Source organism: Schistocerca gregaria, chromosome X (genome assembly GCF_023897955.1).
Source record: "Schistocerca gregaria isolate iqSchGreg1 chromosome X, iqSchGreg1.2, whole genome shotgun sequence".
Taxonomy (NCBI): Eukaryota; Metazoa; Arthropoda; class Insecta; order Orthoptera; family Acrididae; genus Schistocerca; species Schistocerca gregaria.
Window position 1 is genome coordinate 721,717,474 of NC_064931.1, and position 20,453 is coordinate 721,737,926.

Consider the following 20,453-nt stretch of genomic DNA (forward strand, 5'->3'; position numbering starts at 1 on the left):
GAGATAGGCTGGACAGTGAAGGGGGAGGCGTGTTTATAGCGATAAGAAGTGCAATAGTATCGAAGGAAATTGACGGAGATTCGAATTGTGAAATGATTTGGGTGAAGGTCACGGTTAAAGCAGGCTCAGACATGGTAATTGGATGTCTCTATAGGCCCCCGGGCTCAGCAGCTGTTGTGGCTCAGCACCTGAAGAATAATTTGGAAAATATTTCGAGTAGATTTCCCCACCATGTTATAGTTCTGGGTGGAGATTTTAATTTGCCGGATATAGACTGGGAGACTCAAACGTTCATAACGGGTGGCAGGGACAAAGAATCCAGTGAAATATTTTTAAGTGCTTTATCTGAAAACTACCTTGAGCAGTTAAACAGAAAACCGACTCGTGGCGATAATATATTAGACCTTCTGGTGACAAACAGACCCGAACTATTTGAATCAGTTAATGCAGAACAGGGAATCAGCGATCATAAAGCAGTTACTGCGTCGATGATTTCAGCCGTAAATAGAAATATTAAAAAAGGTAGGAAGATTTTTCTGTTTAGCAAAAGTGACAAAAAGCAGATTACAGAGTACCTGACGGCTCAACACAAAAGTTTTGTCTCAAGTGCAGATAGTGTTGAGGATCAGTGGACAAAGTTCAAAACCATGGTACAATAAGCGTTAGATGAGTATGTGCCAAGCAAGATCGTAAGAGATGGAAAAGAGCCACCGTGGTACAACAACCGAGTTAGAAAACTGCTGCGGAAGCAAAGGGAACTTCACAGCAAACATAAACATAGCCAAAGCCTTGCAGACAAACAAAAATTACGCGAAGCGAAATGTAGTGTGAGGAGGGCTATGCGAGAGGCTTTCAATGAATTCGAAAGTAACGTTCTATGTACTGACTTGGCAGAAAATCCTAAGAAATTTTGGTCCTATGTCAAAGCGGTAGGTGGATCAAAACAAAATGTCCAGACACTCTGTGACCAAAATGGTACTGAAACAGAGGATGACAGACTAAAGGCCGAATTACTAAATGTCTTCTTCCAAAGCTGTTTCACAGAGGAAGACTGCACTGTGCTTCCTTCTCTAGATTGTCGCACAGTTGACAAAATGGTAGATATCGAAGTAGACGACAGAGGGATAGAGAAACAATTAAAATCGCTCAAAAGAGGAAAGGCCGCTGGTCCTGATGGGATACCAGTTCGATTTTACACAGAGTACGCGAAGGAACTTGCCCCCCTTCTTGCAGCGGTGTACCGTAGGTCTCTAGAAGAGCGAAGCGTTCCAAAGGATTGGAAAAGGGCACAGGTCATCCCCGTTCTCAAGAAGGGACGTCGAACAGATGTGCAGAACTATAGACCTATATCTCTAACGTCGATCAGTTGTAGAATTTTGGAACACGTATTATGTTCGAATATAATGTCTTTTCTGGAGACTAGAAATCTACTCTGTAGGAATCAGCATGGGTTTCGAAAAAGACGATCGTGTGAAACCCAGCTCGCGCTATTCGTCCACGAGACTCAGAGGGCCTTAGACACGGGTTCACAGGTAGATGCCGTGTTTCTTGACTTCCGCAAGGCGTTTGACACAGTTCCCCATAGTCGTTTAATGAACAAAGTAAGAGCATACGGACTATCAGATCAATTGTGTGATTGGATTGAGGAGTTCCTAGATAACAGAACGCAGCACGTCATTCTCAATGGAGAGAAGTCTTCCGAAGTAAGAGTGATTTCAGGTGTGCCGCAGGGGAGTGTCATAGGACCGTTGCTATTCACAATATACATAAATGACCTGGTGGATGACATCGGAAGTTCACTGAGGCTTTTTGCAGATGATGCTGTGGTGTATCGAGAGGTTGCAACAATGGAAAATTGTACTGAAATGCAGGAGGATCTGCAGCGAATTGACGCATGGTGCACGGAATGGCAATTGAATCTCAATGTAGCGAAGTGTAATGTGATGCGAATACATAGAAAGATAGGTCCCTTATCATTTAGCTACAAAATAGCAGGTCAGCAACTGGAAGCAGTTAATTCCATAAATTATCTGGGAGTACGCATTAGGAGTGATTTAAAATGGAATGATCATATAAAGTTGATCGTCGGTAAAGCAGATGCCAGACTGAGATTCATTGGAAGAATCCTAAGGAAATGCAATCCGACAACAAAGGAAGTAGGTTACAGTACGCTTGTTCGCCCAATGCTTGAATACTGCTCAGCAGTGTGGGATCCGCACCAGGTAGGGTTGATAGAAGAGATAGAGAAGATCCAACGGAGAGCAGCGCGCTTCGTTACAGGATCATTTAGTAATTGCGAAAGCGTTACGGAGATGATAGATAAACTCCAGTGGAAGACTCTGCAGGAGAGACGCTCAGTAGCTCGGTACGGGCTTTTGTTGAAGTTTCGAGAACATACCTTCACCGAAGAGTCAAGCAGTATATTGCTCCCTCCTACGTATATCTCGCGAAGAGACCATGAGGATAAAATCAGAGAGATTAGAGCCCACACAGAAGCATACCGACAATCCTTCTTTCCACGTACAATACGAGACTGGAATAGAAGGGAGAACCGATAGAGGTACTCAGGGTACCCTCCGCCACACACCGTCAGGTGGCTTGCGGAGTACGGATGTAGATGTAGATGTACAGAGCGCCCTTTGCCATACCACATCAGTACAAAGAACGCTGGAACGAAATATTCTCAGGCATTCAACGTCGGTACAGAGCGCCTCTGTCACATAACACGGATAAGAAACACCCTCCACCACGATACATATGCAAGCTGAATGGCAGTAACATCGGTACTAAGAACTCCGGTACTAAAATGTCTCAGGCATTTAACATTGGTACAGAGAGCCGTTGGCGCATAACATCGGTAAGAAGTACCCTCCACCATGCTACATATGCAAGCTAAATAGCTGGAACACTGGTAAACAGAACCGTGGTACGAAATATTCTCAGGCATTCCACATAGGTACAGAGCGCCTCTGCCACGTAATATGGGTAAGAAACACCCTCCACCACGCTACGTAAGCAAACTGAATGGCATCAACATCGGTACTAAAAAGCCTGGTACGAAATATTCTCAGCCGTTCAACAATGGTACGGAGTGCCTCTGACATGTAAAATGGGTAAGAAACACCCTCCACCACGCTACATATGCAAGCTCAATGGCAGTAACATCGGTACTAAGAACTCCAGTACGAAACAGTCTCAGGCATTTAACATTGGTACAAAGCGCCTTTGCCGCATAACATCGGTAAGAAGTAACCTCCACCACGCTACATATGCAACCTGAATAGCAGGAAGATAGGTACAAAGAACCCTGGTACGAAATATTCTCAGGCATTCAACATTGGTACAGAACGCCTCTGATACGTAATATGGGTAAGAAACACCCTCAACCACACTACATATGCAAGCTGAATGGCAGTAGCATCGGTACTAAGAACCCCGGTACGACACAGTCTCAATCATTTAACATTGGTACAGAGTGCCTTCGCGCATAACATCGGTAAGAAGTACACTCCACCACGCTACATATGCAAGATGAATACCTGGAACATTGGTACAAGAAACCCTGGTACGAAATATCCTCAGGCATTCAAAATTGGTACAGAGCCCACTACCACATAACATGGATAAGAATCACCCTACAACAAGCTACATATGCAAGCTGAATGGCAGTACCATCGGTACTAACAACCTTGGTACGAAATATTCTCAGCCGTTCAACATTGGTACGGAGAGCCTCTGACATGTAATAATGGCAAGAAACACCCTCCACCACGCTACATATGCAAGCTGAATAGATGGAACATTGGTACAAATAACGCAGGTACAAAATATTCTCAGGCATTCCACATTGGTACAGAGCGCCTCTGCCACATAGTATGGGTAAGAAACACCCTCCAGCACGCTACATATGCAAGCTGAATGGCATCAACATCGGTACTATGAACCTTGGTACGAAATATTCTCAACCGTTCAACATTGGTACGGAGAGCCTCTGACATGTAATATGGATAAGAAACACGCTCCACCACTCTACATATGCAAGCTGAATGGCAGTAACATCGGTACTGAGAACCCCGACACGAAACAGTCTCACGAATTTAACATTGGTACAGAGCGCCTTCGCCCAACAACATTGGTAAGAAGCACCCTCCACCACGATACATATGCAAGCTGAATAGCTGGAATATTGGTACAAAGAACCCTGGTACGAAATATTCTCAGGCATTCAACATTGGTAAAGAGCGGCTCTGAAACGTAATATGGGTAAGTAACACCCTCCACCACGCTACGTATTCAAGCTGAATGGCATCGACATCAGAAATAAAAACCTTGGTACGAAATATTCTCAGACGTTCAACATAGGTACGGAGAGCCTCTGACATGTACTATGGGTAAGAAACACGCTCCACCACGCTACATATGCAAGCTGAATGGCAGTAACATCGGTACTAAGAACCCCGGTACGACATAGTCTCAAGCGTTTAACATTCGTACTGGGCGCCTTTGCTTCATAACATTGGTAAGAAGTGCCCTCCACCACGATACATGTGCAAGCTGAATAGCTGGAACATTGGTACAAAGAACCCTGGTACGAAATATTCTCAGGCATTCAACATTGGTACAGAGCGGCTCTGCCACGGAATATGGGTAAGAAACGCCCTCCACCACGCAACATATGCAAGCTGAATGGCATCAACATCGGAACTAAGAACCTTGGTACGAAATATTCTCAGCCGTTCAACATTGGTACGAAGAGCCTCTGACATGCAATATGGGTAAGAAACACGCTCCACCACGCTACATATGCAAATTGAATGGCAGTAACATCGAAACTAAGAACCCCAGTACGAATCAGTCTCAGGAATTTAACATTGGTAAAGAGCGCCTTTGCCGCATAACATCGGTAAGTAGTACCCTCCACCACGCAACATATTCAAGATGAATAGCTGGAACACTGGTACAAAGAACCTTGGTACGAAATATTCTCAGGCATTCAACATTGGTACAGAGCGCCTCTGCAACGTAATAAACGTAAGAAACATCCTCATCCACGCTACATATGCAAGCTGAATGGCATCAACTTCGGTACTAAGAACCTTGGTACGAAATATTCTCAGTCGTTCAACATTGCTACGGAGAGCCTCTGACATGTAATATTGGTAAGAAACACCCTCCACCACGCTACATATGCAAGCTGAATAGCTGGAACATTGGTACAAATAACGCAGGTACAAAATATTCTCAGGCATTCCACATTGGTACAGAGCGCCTCTGCCACATAGTATGGGTAAGAAACACCCTCCAGCATGCTACATATGCAAGCTGAATGGCATCAACATCGGTACTATGAACCTTGGTACGAAATATTCTCAGCCGTTCAACATTGGTACGGAGAGCCTCTGACATGTAATAAGGGTAAGAAACACCCTCCACCACGCTACATATTCAAGATGAATAGCTGGAACAGTGGTACAAAGAACTTTGGTACGAAATATTCTCAGGCATTCAACTTAGGTACAGAGCGCCTCTGCAACGTAATAAACGTAAGAAACATACTCCACCACGCTACATATGCATGCTGAATGGCATTAACATTGGAACTAACAACACCGGTAGGAAACAGTCTCAGGCATTTAACATTGGTACAGAGCGCCTTTGCCGCATAATATTGGTTAGAAGTACCCTCCACCACGTTACATATGCAAGCTGAATAGCTGGAACACTGGTACAAAGAACCATGGTACGAAATATTCTCAGGCATTCAACATTGGTACAGAGCGCCTCTGCAACGTAATAAACGTAAGCAACATCCTCCACCACGCTACATATGCAAGCTGAATGGCAGTAACATCGGTACTAAGAACCCCGGTACGAAATAGTCTGAAGCGTTTAACATTGGTACAGAGCACCTTTGACGCATAGCATTGGTAAGAAGTGCCCTCCACCACGATATATGTGCAAGCTGAATAGCTGGAACATTGGTACAAAGGACCCTGGTACGAAATATTCTCAGGCATTCAACATTGGTACAGAGCGCCTCTGCCACGTAATATGGGTAAGAAACACCCTCCACCACGCTACATATGCTAGCTGAATGGCATCAACATCGGTACTAAGAACCTTGGTAAGAAATATTCTCAGCCGTTCAACATTGGTAGGGAGAGCCTCTGACATGTAATGTTGGTAAAAAACACCCACCACCACGCTACAAATGCAAGCTGAATGGCAGTAACATCGGTACTATGAACCCCGGTACGAAATAGTCTCAAGCGTTTAACATTGGTACAGAGCGCCTTTGCCGCATTACACTGGTAAGAAGTGCCCTCCATCACGATACATATGCAAGCTGAGTAGCTGGAACATTGGTAAAAAAAACCCTGGTACGAAATATTCTCAGGCATTCAACAGTGGTACAGAGCGCATCTGACACGTAATATGGGTAAGAAACACCCTCCACCACGCTACATATGCAAGCTGAATGGCATCAACATCGGTACTAAGAACCTTGGTACGAAATATTCTCAGGCATTCAACATAGGTACAGAGCGCCTCTGCAACGTAATAAACGTAAGAAACATCCTCCACCACGCTACATATGCATGCTGAATAGCATTAACATTGGAACTAACAACACCGGTAGGAAACGGTCTCAGGCATTTAACATTGGTACAGAGCGCTTTTGCCGCATAATATTGGTTAGATGTACCCTCCACAACGCTACATATGCAAGCTGAATAGCTGGAACACTGGTACAAAGAACCATGGTACGAAATATTCTCAGGCATTCAACATTGGTACAGAGCGCACTCCGACGTAACATGGATAAGAACCACCCTCCACCATACCACATATGCAAGCCGAATGGCAGTAACATCGGTACTGAGAACCCCGGTACGAAATAGTCTCCGGCGGTTAAGATTGGTACAGAGCGCCTTTGCTGCATATCATTGGTAAGAAGTACCCTCTACCACGATATATATGCAAACTGAATATCTGGAACATTGGTACAAAACACCCTGGTACGAAACAGTCTCAGGCGATTAACATTGGTACAGAGCGCCTTTGTCGCATAACATTGGTAAGAAGTACCCATCACCACGATACATATTCAACCTGAATAGCTGGAACACTGGTACAAAGAACCGAGATAAGAAATATTCTCAGGCATTCAACATTGGTACACAGCGCCTTTGCCACGTATAATGGGTAAGAAACACCCTCCACCACGCTACATATGCAAGCTGAATGGCATCAACATCGGTAGTAAGAACCTTGGTACGAAATATTCTCAGGCATTCAACATAGGTACAGAGCGCCTCTGCAACGTAATAAACGTAAGAAACATCCTCCACCACGCTACATATGCATGCTGAATGGCATTAACATTGGAACTAACAACACCGGTAGGAAACGGTCTCAGGCATTTAACATTGGTACAGAGCGCCTTTGCCGCATAATATTGGTTAGATGTACCCTCCACAACGCTACATATGCAAGCTGAATAACTGGAATATTGACACAAAGAACCATTTGCATGGTGAATGGCAGGCAATACGATACAACAGGAGCAGCAATGAAGCCATCCGAAAAGGTACAACAGTTTTTGCCAGGAACTAATACTAGTCCCCTATGAGAAAACTACCCATAACATTGGTACAGGGCACAGTCTGCCACGCTACACCGTTATTAAGGCTCCTCGTTTACTTAAAAACGATAGGATTCACACTTCAACAAGAACCCCTGGTATCTACTAACCTCTACTACCTAACGTCATTACGAAGCACCCGCTGCCACCTTCCACTGATACAGAGCGCCTTTTGCCATACCACATCAGTACAAAGAAAGCTGGAACGAAATATTCTCAGGCATTCAACATCGATACAGAGCGCCTCTGCCACGTGACATGGATCAGAAACAACATCCACCACGTTACATATGCAAGCTGAATGGCAGTAACATCGGTACTAAGAAGCCCAGTACGAATCAGTCTCATGAATTTAACATTGGTACAGAGCGCCTTTTTCGCATAACATTGGTAAGAAGTACCCTCCACCACACTACATATGCAATCTAAATATTTGGAACACTGGTACAAAGAACCGTGGTACGAAATACACTCCTGGAAACTGAAATAAGAACACCGTGAATTGATTGTCGCAGGAAGGGGAAACTTTATTGACACATTCCTGGGGTCAGATACATCACATGATCACAATGACAGAACCACAGGCACATAGACACAAGCAACAGAGCATGCACAATGTCGGCACTAGTACAGTGTATATCCACCTTTCGCAGCAATGCAGGCTGCTATTCTCCCATGGAGATGATCGTAGAGATGCTTGATGTAGTCCTGTGGAACGGCTTGCCATGCCATTTCCACCTGGCGCCTCAGTTGGACCAGCATTCGTGCTGGACGTGCAGACCGCGTGAGACGACGCTTTATCCAGTCCCAAACATGCTCAATGGGGGACAGATCCGGAGATCTTGCTGGCCAGGGTAGTTGACTTACACCTTCTAGAGCACGTTGGGTGGCACGGGATACAAGTGGACGTGCATTGTCCTGTTGGAACAGCAAGTTCCCTTGCCGGTCTAGGAATGGTAGAACGATGGGATCGATGACGGTTTGGATGTACCGTGCACTATTCAGTGTCCCCTCGACGATCACCAGAGGTGTACGGCCAGTGTAGGAGATCGCTCCCCACACCATGATGCCAGGTGTTGGCCCTGTGTGCCTCGGTCGTATGAAGTCCTGATTGTGGCGCTCACCTGCACGGCACCAAACACGCATACGACCATCATTGGCAGCAACGGAGAAGCGACTCTCATCGCTGAAGACGACACGTCTCCATTCGTCCCTCCATTCACGCATGTCGCGACACCACTGGAGGCGGGCTGCACGATGTTGGGGCGTGAGCGGAAGATGGCCTAACGATGTGCGGGACCGTAGCCCAGCTTCATGGAGACGGTTGCGAATGGTTCTCGCCGATACCCCAGGAGCAACAGTGTCCCTAATTTGCTGGGAAGTGGCGGTGCGGACCCCTACGGCACTGCGTAGGATCCTACGGTCTTGGCGTGCATCCGTGCGTCGCTGCGGTCCGGTCCCAGGTCGACGGGCACGTGCACCTTCCGACGACCACTGGCGACATCATCGATGTACTGTGGAGACCTCTCGCCCCACGTGTTGAGCAATTCGGCGGTACGTCCACCCCGCCTCCCGCATGCCCACTATACGCCCTCGCTCAAAGTCCGTCAACTGCACATACGGTTCACGTCCACGCTGTCGCGGCATGCTACCAGTGTTAAAGACTGCGATGGAGCTCCGTATGCCACGGCAAACTGGCTGACACTGACGGCGGCGGTGCACAAATGCTGCGCAGCTAGCGCCATTCGACGGCCAGCACCGCGGTTCCTGGTGTGTCCGCTGTGCCGTGGGTGTGATCATTGCTTGTACAGCCCTCTCGCAGTGTCCGGAGCAAGTATGGTGGGTCAGACACACCGGTGTCAATGTGTTCTTTTTTCCGTTCCCAGGAGTGTATTTTCAGGCATTCAACATTGCTACAGAGCGCCTTTGCCACGTAATATGAGTAAGAAACACCCTCCACCACGCTATATATGCAAGCTGAATGGCAGTAACATTGGTACTAACAACCAAAGTACGAAACAGTCTTAGACATTTAACATTGGTACAGAGCGCCTTTGCCGAATTACATTGGTTAGAAAAACCCTCCATCACGCTACATATGCAAGCTGAGTAGCTGGAATATTGGTACAAAGAACCATGGTACGAAATATTCTCAGGCATTCAACATTGGTACAGAACGCACTGCCACGTAATATGGGTAAGAAACACCCTCCACCTCATTACATATGCATGCTGAATGCATCAACATCGGTACTAAGAAGCGTGGTACGAAATATTCACAGCTGTTCAATATTGGTACGGAGTGCCTCTGACATGTAATATGGGTAAGAAACACCCTCCACCACGCTACATATGCAAGCTGAATGGCAGTAACATCTGTACTAAGAATCCCGGTACGAAACAGTCTCAATCATTTAACATTGTTTCAGAGCGCCTTTTCCGCATAACATTGGTAAGAAGTACCCTCCACCACGCTACATATGCAAGCTGAATAGCTGGAACATTGGTACAAAGAACCCTGGTACCAAATATTCTCAGGCATTCAACATTGGGTCAGAGCACCTCTGCCACGTAATATGGGTAAGAAACACACACAACCACGCTACATATGCAATCTGAATGGCAGTAACATCGGCACTAAGAACCCCAGTACGAAAGAGTCTCAGGCGCTTGACATTGGTACAGAGAGCCATTGCCACATAACATTGGTAAGAAGTAGCCTCCACCACGCTACATATGCAAGCTGAATGGCATCAACATCGGTACTAAGAAACCTGTTACGAAGTAATTTCAAGCATTCAACATTGGTACAGAGCGCCGCTGCCACGTTTCAAGGGTAATAAACACTCTCCACGACGCTACATTTGCATGGTGGATGGCAGGCAATACGATAAAACAGGAGCTGCAATGAAGCCATGCGGAGAGATAAAACAGATTTTGCAAGGAACTACCACTAGTCCCCTATGAGAAAACTACCCATAACAATGGTACAGGGCACAGTCTGCCACGCTACACCGTTATTAAGGCTCCTCGTTTACTTAAAAACGATAGGATGCACACTTCAACACGAAGCCCTGTTATCTAGTAACTTCTACTCCTTAACGTCATTACGAAGCACCCGCTGCCACCTTCCACTGATGCAGAGCGCCCATTGCGATACCACATCAGTACATAGAACGCTGGAACGAAATATTCTCAGGCATTCAACGTCGGTACAGAGCGCCTCTGTCACTTAACATGGATAAGAAACACCCTCCACCACGATACATAAGCAAGCTGAATGGCAGTAACATCGGTACTAAGAACTCCGGTTCTAAAATGTCTCAGGCATTTAACATTGGTACAGAGAGCCTTTACCGCATAACATCGGTAAGAAGTACCCTCCACCATGCTACATATGCAAGCTAAATAGCTGGAACACTGGTAAAAAGAACCGTGGTACGAAATATTCTCAGGCATTCAACATTGGTACAGAGCGCCTTTGCCACGTAATATGGTTAAGAAACACCTTCCACCACGCTATATATGCCAGCTGAATGGCAGTAACATTGGTACTAACAACCCCAGTACGAAACAGTCTTAGGCATTTAACAATGGTACAGAGCGCCTTTGCCGAATAACATTGGTTAGAAGTACCCTCCACAACGCTACATATGCAAGCTGAATAGCTGGAATATTGGTACAATGAACCATGGTACGAAATATTCTCAGGCATTCAACATTGGTACAGAGCGCTCTGCCACGTAATATGGGTAAGAAACACCCTCCACCTCATTACATTTGCAATCTGAATGCATCAACATCGGTACTAAGAAGAGTGGTACGAAATATTCACAGCTGTTCAATATTGGTACAGAGTGCCTTTGACAGGTAATATGGGTAAGAAACACCCTCCACCACGCTACATATGCAAACTGAATGGCAGTAACATCGGTACTAAGAACCCCGGTACGAAACAGTCTCAATCATTTAACATTGGTACAGAGCGCCTTTTCCGCATAACATTGGTAAGAAGTACCCTCCACCACACTACATACGCAATCTAAATAGTTGGAACACTGGTACAAAGAACCGTGGTACGAAATACACCCCTGGAAATTGAAATAAGAATACCGTGAATTCATTGTCCCAGGAAGGGGAATTTTTATTGACACATTCCTGGGGTCAGATACATCACATGATCACACTGACAGAACCACAGGCACATAGACACAGGCAACAGAGCATGCACAATGTAGGCACTAGTACAGTGTATATCCACCTTTCGAAGCAATGCAGGCTGCTATTCTCCCATGGAGACGATCGTAGAGATGCTGGATGTAGTCCTGTGGAACGGCTTGCCATGCCATTTCCACCTGGCGCCTCAGTTGGACCAGCATTCGTGCTGGACGTGCAGACCGCGTGAGACGACGCTTCATCCAGTCCCAAACATGCCCAATGGGGGACAGATCCGGAGATCTTGCTGGCCAGGGTAGTTGACTTACACCTTCTAGAGCACGTTGGGTGGCACGGGATACAAGTGGACGTGCATTGTCCTGTTCGAACACAAGTTCCCTTGCCGGTCTAGGAATGGTAGAACGATGGGTTCGATGACGGTTTGGATGTACCGTGCACTATTCAGTGTCCCCTCGACGATCACCAGAGGTGTACGGCCAGTGTAGGAGATCGCTCCCCACACCATGATGCCGGGTGTTGGCCCTGTGTGCCTCGGTCGTATGCAGTCCTGATTGTGGCGCTCACCTGCACGGCACCAAACACGCATACGACCATCATTGGCACCAAGGGAGAAGCGACTCTCATCGCTGAAGACGACACGTCTCCATTCTTCCCTCCATTCACGCCTGTCGCGACACCACAGGAGGCGGGCTGCACGATGTTGGGGCGTGAGCGGAAGACGGCCTAACAGTGTGCGGGACCGTAGCCCAGCTTCATGGAGACGGTTGCGAATGGTTCTCGCCGATACCCCAGGAGCAACAGTGTCTCTAATTTGCTGGGAAGTGGCGGTGCGGTCCCCTACGGCACTGCGTAGGATCCTACGGTCTTGGCGTGCATCCGTGCGTCGCTGCGGTCCGGTCCCAGGTCGACGGGCACGTGCACCTTCCGACGACCACTGGCGACATCATCGATGTACTGTGGAGACCTCACGCCCCACGTGTTGAGCAATTCGGCGGTACGTCCACCCGGCCTCCCGCATGCCCACTATACGCCCTCGCTCAAAGTCCGTCAACTGCACATACGGTTCACGTCCACGCTGTCGCGGCATGCTACCAGTGTTAAAGGCTGCGATGGAGCTCCGTATGCCACGGCAAACTGGCTGACACTGACGGCGGCGGTGCACAAATGCTGCGCAGCTAGCGCCATTCGACGGCCAACACCGCGGTTCCTGGTGTGTCCGCTGTGCCGTGCGTGTGATCATTGCTTGTACAGCCCTCTCGCAGTGTCCGGAGCAAGTATGGTGGGTCAGACACACCGGTGTCAATGTGTTCTTTTTTCCGTTTCCAGGAGAGTATTTTCAGGCATTCAAAATTGGTACAGAGCGCTTCTTTCACCACGCTACATATGCAAGGTGAATGGCACCAACATCGATACTAAGAACCTTGGTACGAAATATTCTCAGTCGTTCAACATTGGTACGGAGTGCCTCTGACATGTAATATGGGTAAGAAACACCATCCACCACGCTACATATGCAAGCTGAATGGCTGGAATATCGGTACAAAGAACCCTGGTACGAAATATTCTCAGCCGTTCAACATTGGTACAGAGTGCCTCTGTCATGTAATATACGTCAGAAGCGCCCTCCACCGCGCTACATATGCAAGCTGAATAGCTGGAACATTGGTACAAAGAACTCTGGAACCAAATATTCTCAGGCATTCAACATTGGGTCAGAGCACCTCTGCCACGTAATATGGGTAAGAAACACACACAACCACGCTACATATGCAAGCTGAATGGCAGTAACATCGGCACTAAGGACCCCAGTACGAAAGAGTCTCATGAATTTAACATTGGTATAGAGCGCCTTTGCCGCATAACATTGGTAAGAAGTACCCTCGACCATGCGACATATGAAAGCTGAATAGCTGGAACATTGGTACAAAGCGCCCTGGAACGAGATATTATCAGGCATTCAACATTGGTACAGAGCGCCTCTGCTACGTAATATGGGTAAGAAACACCCTCGACCACGCTACATATGCAAGCTGAATGGCATCAACTTCGGTACTAAGAACCTTGGTACGAAATATTCTCAGCCGTTCAACATTGGTACGGATTGCCTCTGACACGTAATATGGGCAAGAAACACCCTCCACCACGCTACATATGCAGGCTGAATCGCAGTAACATCGGTACTAAGAACCCCGGTGCGAATCAGACTCAGGAATTTAACAGTGGTACAGAGCGTCTGTGCCGCATAACATTGGTAAGAAACACCCTCCACCACGCAACATATGCAAGCTGAATGGCTTAAACATTGATACAAAGAACCCTGGAACGAAATATTCTCAGTCATTCAAAATTGGTACAGAGCGCCTGTGCCACGTAATATGGGTAAGAAAAACCCTCCACCACGCTACATAAGCAAGTGAATGGCATCAACATCGGTACCAAGACCCCTGGTACGAAATATTCTCAGCAGTTCAACATTGGTACGGAGTGTCTCTGACATGTAATATGGATAAGAAACACCGTCCACCACGCTACACATGCAGGCTGAATTTCAGTAACATCGGTACTAAGAACCACGGTGCGAATCAGACTCAGGCATTTAACAATGGTACAGAGCGCCTTAGCCGCATAACATTGGTAAGAAGTAGCCTCCACCACGCTACATATGCAAGCTGAATGGCATCAACATCGGTACTAAGAAACCCGGTACGAAATAATTTCAGGCATTCAACATTGGTACAGTGCGCCGCTGCCACGTTTCAAGGGTAATAAAGACTCTCCACTACGCTACATTTGAATGGCGAATGGCAGGCAATACGGTAAAACAGGAGCTGCAATGAAGCCATGCGGAGAGATAAAACAGATTTTGCAAGGAACTACCACTAGTCCCCTATGAGAAAACTACCCATAACATTGGTACAGCGCACAGTCTGCCACACTACACCGTTATTAAGGCTACTCGTTTATTTAAAAACGGTAGGATGCACACTTCAACACGAAGCCCTGGTATCCAGTAACTTCTACTCCCTAACGTCATTACGAAGGACCTGCTGCCACCTTCCACTGATGCAGAGCGCCCATTGCCATACCACATCAGTACATAGAACACTGGAACGAAATATTCTCAGGCATTCAACGTCGGTACAGAGCGCCTCTGTCACATAACATGGATAAGAAACACCCTCCACCACGATACATATGCAAGCTGAATGGCAGTAACATCGGTACTAAGAACTCCGGTACTAAAATGTCTCAGGCATTTAACATTGGTACAGAGAGCCTTTGCCGCATAACATCGGTAAGAAGTACCCTCCTCCATGCTACATATGCAAGCTGAATAGCTGGAACATTGGTACAAATAACCCTGGTACAAAATATTCTCAGGCATTCAAAATTGGTAAAGAGCGCCATGCCACGTAATATGGGTAAGAAACTCCCTCAACCACACTACATATGCAAGCTGTTTTGCTGGAACATCGGTACAATGAACCCTGGTACGAAATATTCTCTTCCGTTCAACATTGGTACGGAGGGCAGCTGACATGTAATATGGGAAAGAAACGCCCTCCACCACGCTACATATGCAAGCTGAATGGTAGTAACATCGGTACTAAGAACTCCGGTACGAAAAAATCTCAATCATTTAACATTGGTACAGAGCGCCTTCGCCTCATAACATCGGTAAAAAGTACCCTCCACAACGCTACATGTTGTTGTTGTTGTCTTCAGTCCTGAGACTGGTTTGATGCAGCTCTCCATGCTACTCTATCCTGTGCAAGCTGCTTCATCTCCCAGTACCTACTGCAACCTACATCCTTTTGAATCTGCTTAGTGTACTCATCTCTCGGTCTCCCTCTACGATTTTTACCCTCCACGCTGCCCTCCAACGCGAAATTTGTGATCCCTTGATGCCTCAAAACATGTCCTACCAACCGATCCCTTCTTCTAGTCAAGTTGTGCCACAAACTTCTCTTCTCCCCAATCCTATTCAATACCTCCTCATTAGTTACGTGATCTATCCACCTTATCTTCAGTATTCTTCTGTAGCACCACATTTCGAAAGCTTCTATTCTCTTCTTGTCCAAACTAGTAATCGTCCATGTTTCACTTCCATACATGGCTACACTCCAAACAAATACTTTCAGAAACGACTTCCTGATACATAAATCTATATTCGATGTTAACAAATTTCTCTTCTTCAGAAACGCTTTCCTTGCCATTGCCAGTCTACATTTTATATCCTCTCTACTTCGACTATCATCAGTTATTTTACTTCCTAAACAGCAAAACTCCTTTACTACTTTAAGTGTCTCATTTCCTAATCTAATTCCCTCAGCATCACCCGATTTAATTTCACTACATTCCATTATCCTCGTTTTGCTTTGGTTGATGTTCATCTTATATCCTCCTTTCAAGACACTGTCCATTCCGTTCAACTGCTCTTCCAAGTCCTTTGCCGTCTCTGACAGAATTACAATGTCATCGGCGAACCTCAAAGTTTTTACTTCGTCTCCATGAATTTTAATACCTACTCCAAATTTTTCTTTTGTTTCCTTTACTGCTTGCTCAATATACAGATTGAATAACATCGGGGAGAGGCTACAACCCTGTCTTACTCCCTTCCCAACCACTGCTTCCCTTTCATGCCCCTCGACCTTTATGACTGCCATCTGGTTTCTGTACAAATTGTAAATAGCCTTTCGCTCCCTGTATTTTACCCCTGCCACCTTTAGAATTTGAAAAAGAGTATTCCAGTAAACATTGTCAAAAGCTTTCTCTAAGTCTACAAATGCTAGAAACATAGGTTTGCCTTTTCTTAATCTTTCTTCTAAGATAAGTCGTAAGGTCAGTATTGCCTCACGTGTTCCAACATTTCGACGGAATCCAAACTGATCCTCCCCGAGGTCCGCATCTACCAGTTTTTCCATTCGTCTGTAAAGAATTCGCGTTAGTATTTTGCAGCTGTGACTTATTAAACTGATAGTTCGGTAATTTTCACATCTGTCAGCACCTGCTTTCTTTGGGATTGGAATTATTATATTCTTCTTGAAGTCTGAGGGTATTTCGCCTGTGTCATACATCTTGCTCACCAGCTGGTAGAGTTTTGTCATGACTGGCTCTCCCAAGGCCGTCAGTAGTTCTAATGGAATGTTGTCTACTCCGGGGGCCTTGTTTCGACTCAGGTCTTTCAGTGCTCTGTCAAACTCTTCACGCAGTATCGTATCTCCCATTTCGTCTTCATCTACATCCTCTTCCATTTCCATAATATTGTCCTCAAGTACATCACCCTTGTATAAACCTTCTATATACTCCTTCCACCTTTCTGCCTTCCCTTCTTTGCTTAGAACTGGGTTGCCATCTGAGCTCTTGATATTCATACACGTGGTTCTCTTCTCTCCAAAGGTCTCCTTAATTTTCCTGTAGGCAGTATCTATCTTACCGCTAGTGAGATAAGCTTCTACATCCTTACATTTGTCCTCTAGCCATCCCTGTTTAGCCATTTTGCACTTCCTGTCGATCTCATTTTTGAGACGTCTGTATTCCTTTTTGCCTGCTTCATTTACTGCATTTTTATATTTTCTCCTTTCATCAATTAAATTCAATATTTCTTCTGTTACCCAAGGATTTCTAGCAGCCCTCGTCTTTTTACCTACTTTATCCTCTGCTGCCTTCACTACTTCATCCCTCAGAGCTACCCATTCTTCTTCTACTGTATTTCTTTCCCCTATTCCTGTCAATTGTCCCCTTATGCTCTCCCTGAAACTCTGTACAACCTCTTGTTCTTTCAGTTTATCCAGGTCCCATCTCCTTAATTTCCCACATTTTTGCAGTTTCTTCAGTTTTAATCTACAGGTCATAACCAATAGATTGTGGTCCGAGTCCACATCTGCCCCTGGAAATGTCTTACAACTTAAAACCTGGTTCCTAAATCTCTGTCTTACCATTATATAATCTATTTGATACCTTTTAGTATCTCCAGGGTACTTCCACGTATACAACCTTCTTTCATGATTCTGAAACCAAGTGTTAGCTATGATTAAGTTGTACTCCGTGCAAAATTCTACTAGGCGGCTTCCTCTTTCATTTCTTAGCCCCAATCCATATTCACCTACTATGTTTCCTTCTCTCCCTTTTCCTACACTCGAATTCCAGTCACCCATTACTATTAAATTTTCGTCACCCTTCACTATCTGAACAATTTCTTTTATTTCATCGTACTTTTCTTCAATTTCTTCATCATACGCAAGCTGAATAGCTGGAACATTTTACAAAGAACCCTGGTACGAAATATTCTCAGACATTCAACATTGGTACAGAGCGCTTCTGCCACGTAACATGGGTAAGAAACACCCTCCACAATGCTACATATGCAAGCTAAATGGCAATAACATCGGCACTAAGAACCCCAGTACGAAAGAGTCTCAGGCGCTTAACATTGGTACAGAGTGCCTTTGCAGCGTAACATTGGTAAGAAGTACCCTCCACCACGCTCTATATGCAAGCTAAATAGCTGACACACTGGTAAAAAGAATCATGGTACGAAATATTCTCAGGCAATCAACATTGGTACAGAGCGCCTCTGCCTCGTAATATGGGTAAGAATCACCCTCCTGAATGGCATCAACTTCGGTAATAAGAAACCCGGTACGAAATATTCTCAGCCGTTCAACATTGGTACAAAGTGCCTGTGACATGTATTATGGGTAAGAAAGACCCTCCACCATGCTACATATGCAAGGTGCATGTCAGTTACATCGGTACTCAGAACCCCGGTACGAAACAGTCTCAGGCATTTAACATTGGTACAGAGCGCCTTTGCCGTTAACATCCGTAAGATGTACCCTCCACCACGCTACATATGCAAGCTGAATAACTGGAACATTGGTACAATGAACCGTGGTACGAAATATTCTCAGGCATTCAACATTGGTACAGAGCGCATCTGACACGTAATGTGGGTATGAAACACCGTCCACCATGCTACATATGCAACCTGAATGGCATCAACAACGGTACTAAGAACCTTGGTACGAAATATTCTCAGCCGTTCGACATTGGTACGGATAGCCTTTGAAATGTAATATGGGTAAGAAACACGCCCACCACGCTACATATGCAAGCAGTATGGCAGTAATATCGGTACTAAGAACCACTGTACGAATCAGTCTCAGGAATTTAACATTGGTACAGAGCGCCCTTGCCGCATAACATTGGTAAGAAGTACTCTCCACCACGCTGCATATGCAAGCTAAATAGCTGGAACACTGGTAGAAAGAACCCTGGTACGAAATATTCTCAGGCATTAAGAAGCGCCCTCCACCACGATAGATATGCAAGCTGAATGGCAGTAATATCGGTACTAAGAACCCTGGTAGGAAACAGTCTCAATCATTTAACACTGGTACAGAGCGCTTTTGGCGCATTACATCGGTAAGAAGTGCCCTCCACGACGCTACATATGCAAGCTGAACAGCTGAAACATTGGTACAAAGAACCCTCCGTACGAAATATTCTCAGGCATTTAACATTTGTACAGAGAGCCTTTGCCGCAAAACATCGGTAAGAAGTACCCTCCACCACGCTACATATGCAAGCTGAATAGCTGGAACATTGGTACAAAAGAACCCTGGTACGAAATATTCTCAGGCATTCAACATTGGTACAGAGCGCCTCAGCCACGTAATATGGGTAAGAAACACCCACAACCACACAACATATGCAAGCTCAATGGCAGTAACATCGGTACTAAGAACCCCGGTACGAATCAGACTGAGGAATTTAACATTGGTACAGAGCGTCTTTGCCGCAAAACATCGGTAAGAAGTACCCGCCACCACGCTACATATACAAGCTCAATAGCTGGAACATTGGTACAAAGAACCCTGGTACGAAATATTCTCAGGCATTAAATATTGGTACAGAGGGAACTCCCACGTAACATGGATAAGAAACACCCTCCAACGTGCTACATATGCAAGCTCAATGGCAGTAACATCGGTACTTAGAACACCGCTACGAAACGGTTTCAGGCGTTTAACATTGGTACAGAGCGCTTTTGTCGCATAACATTGGTAAGAAGTACCCTCCACCACGATTTATATACAAGCTAAATAGCTGGAACATTGGTACAAAGAACCGTGGTACGAAATATTCTCAGGCATTCAACGTTGGTATAGACGTCCTCTGCCACGTAATATGAGTAAGAAGTACCCTCCACCACGTTACATATTCAAGCTGGATGGCATCACCATCTGTACTAAGAACCCTGGTACGAAATAGTCTCAGGCATTTAACATTATTACGGAGCGCCCCTGCAGCTTAACATCGTCAAGAAATACACTCCAGCACGCTACATGTGCAAGAAGAATGGCATTAACATCGGTACAAACAAACGTGGAACGAAATAATTCCAGGCATTCAACATTTGTACAGAGCGCCCCTGCCACGTATCACGGGTAATAAACACTCTCCACCACGCTACATTTGCATGGCGAATGGCAGGCAATTCGATACAACACGAGCTGCAATGAAGCCATCCTCTTTGCCAGGAACTATCACTAGTCCCCAAGAGAGAACTGCCCATAACATTGGTACAGGGCACAGTCTGCCACGCTACGCCGTTATTAAGGCTCCT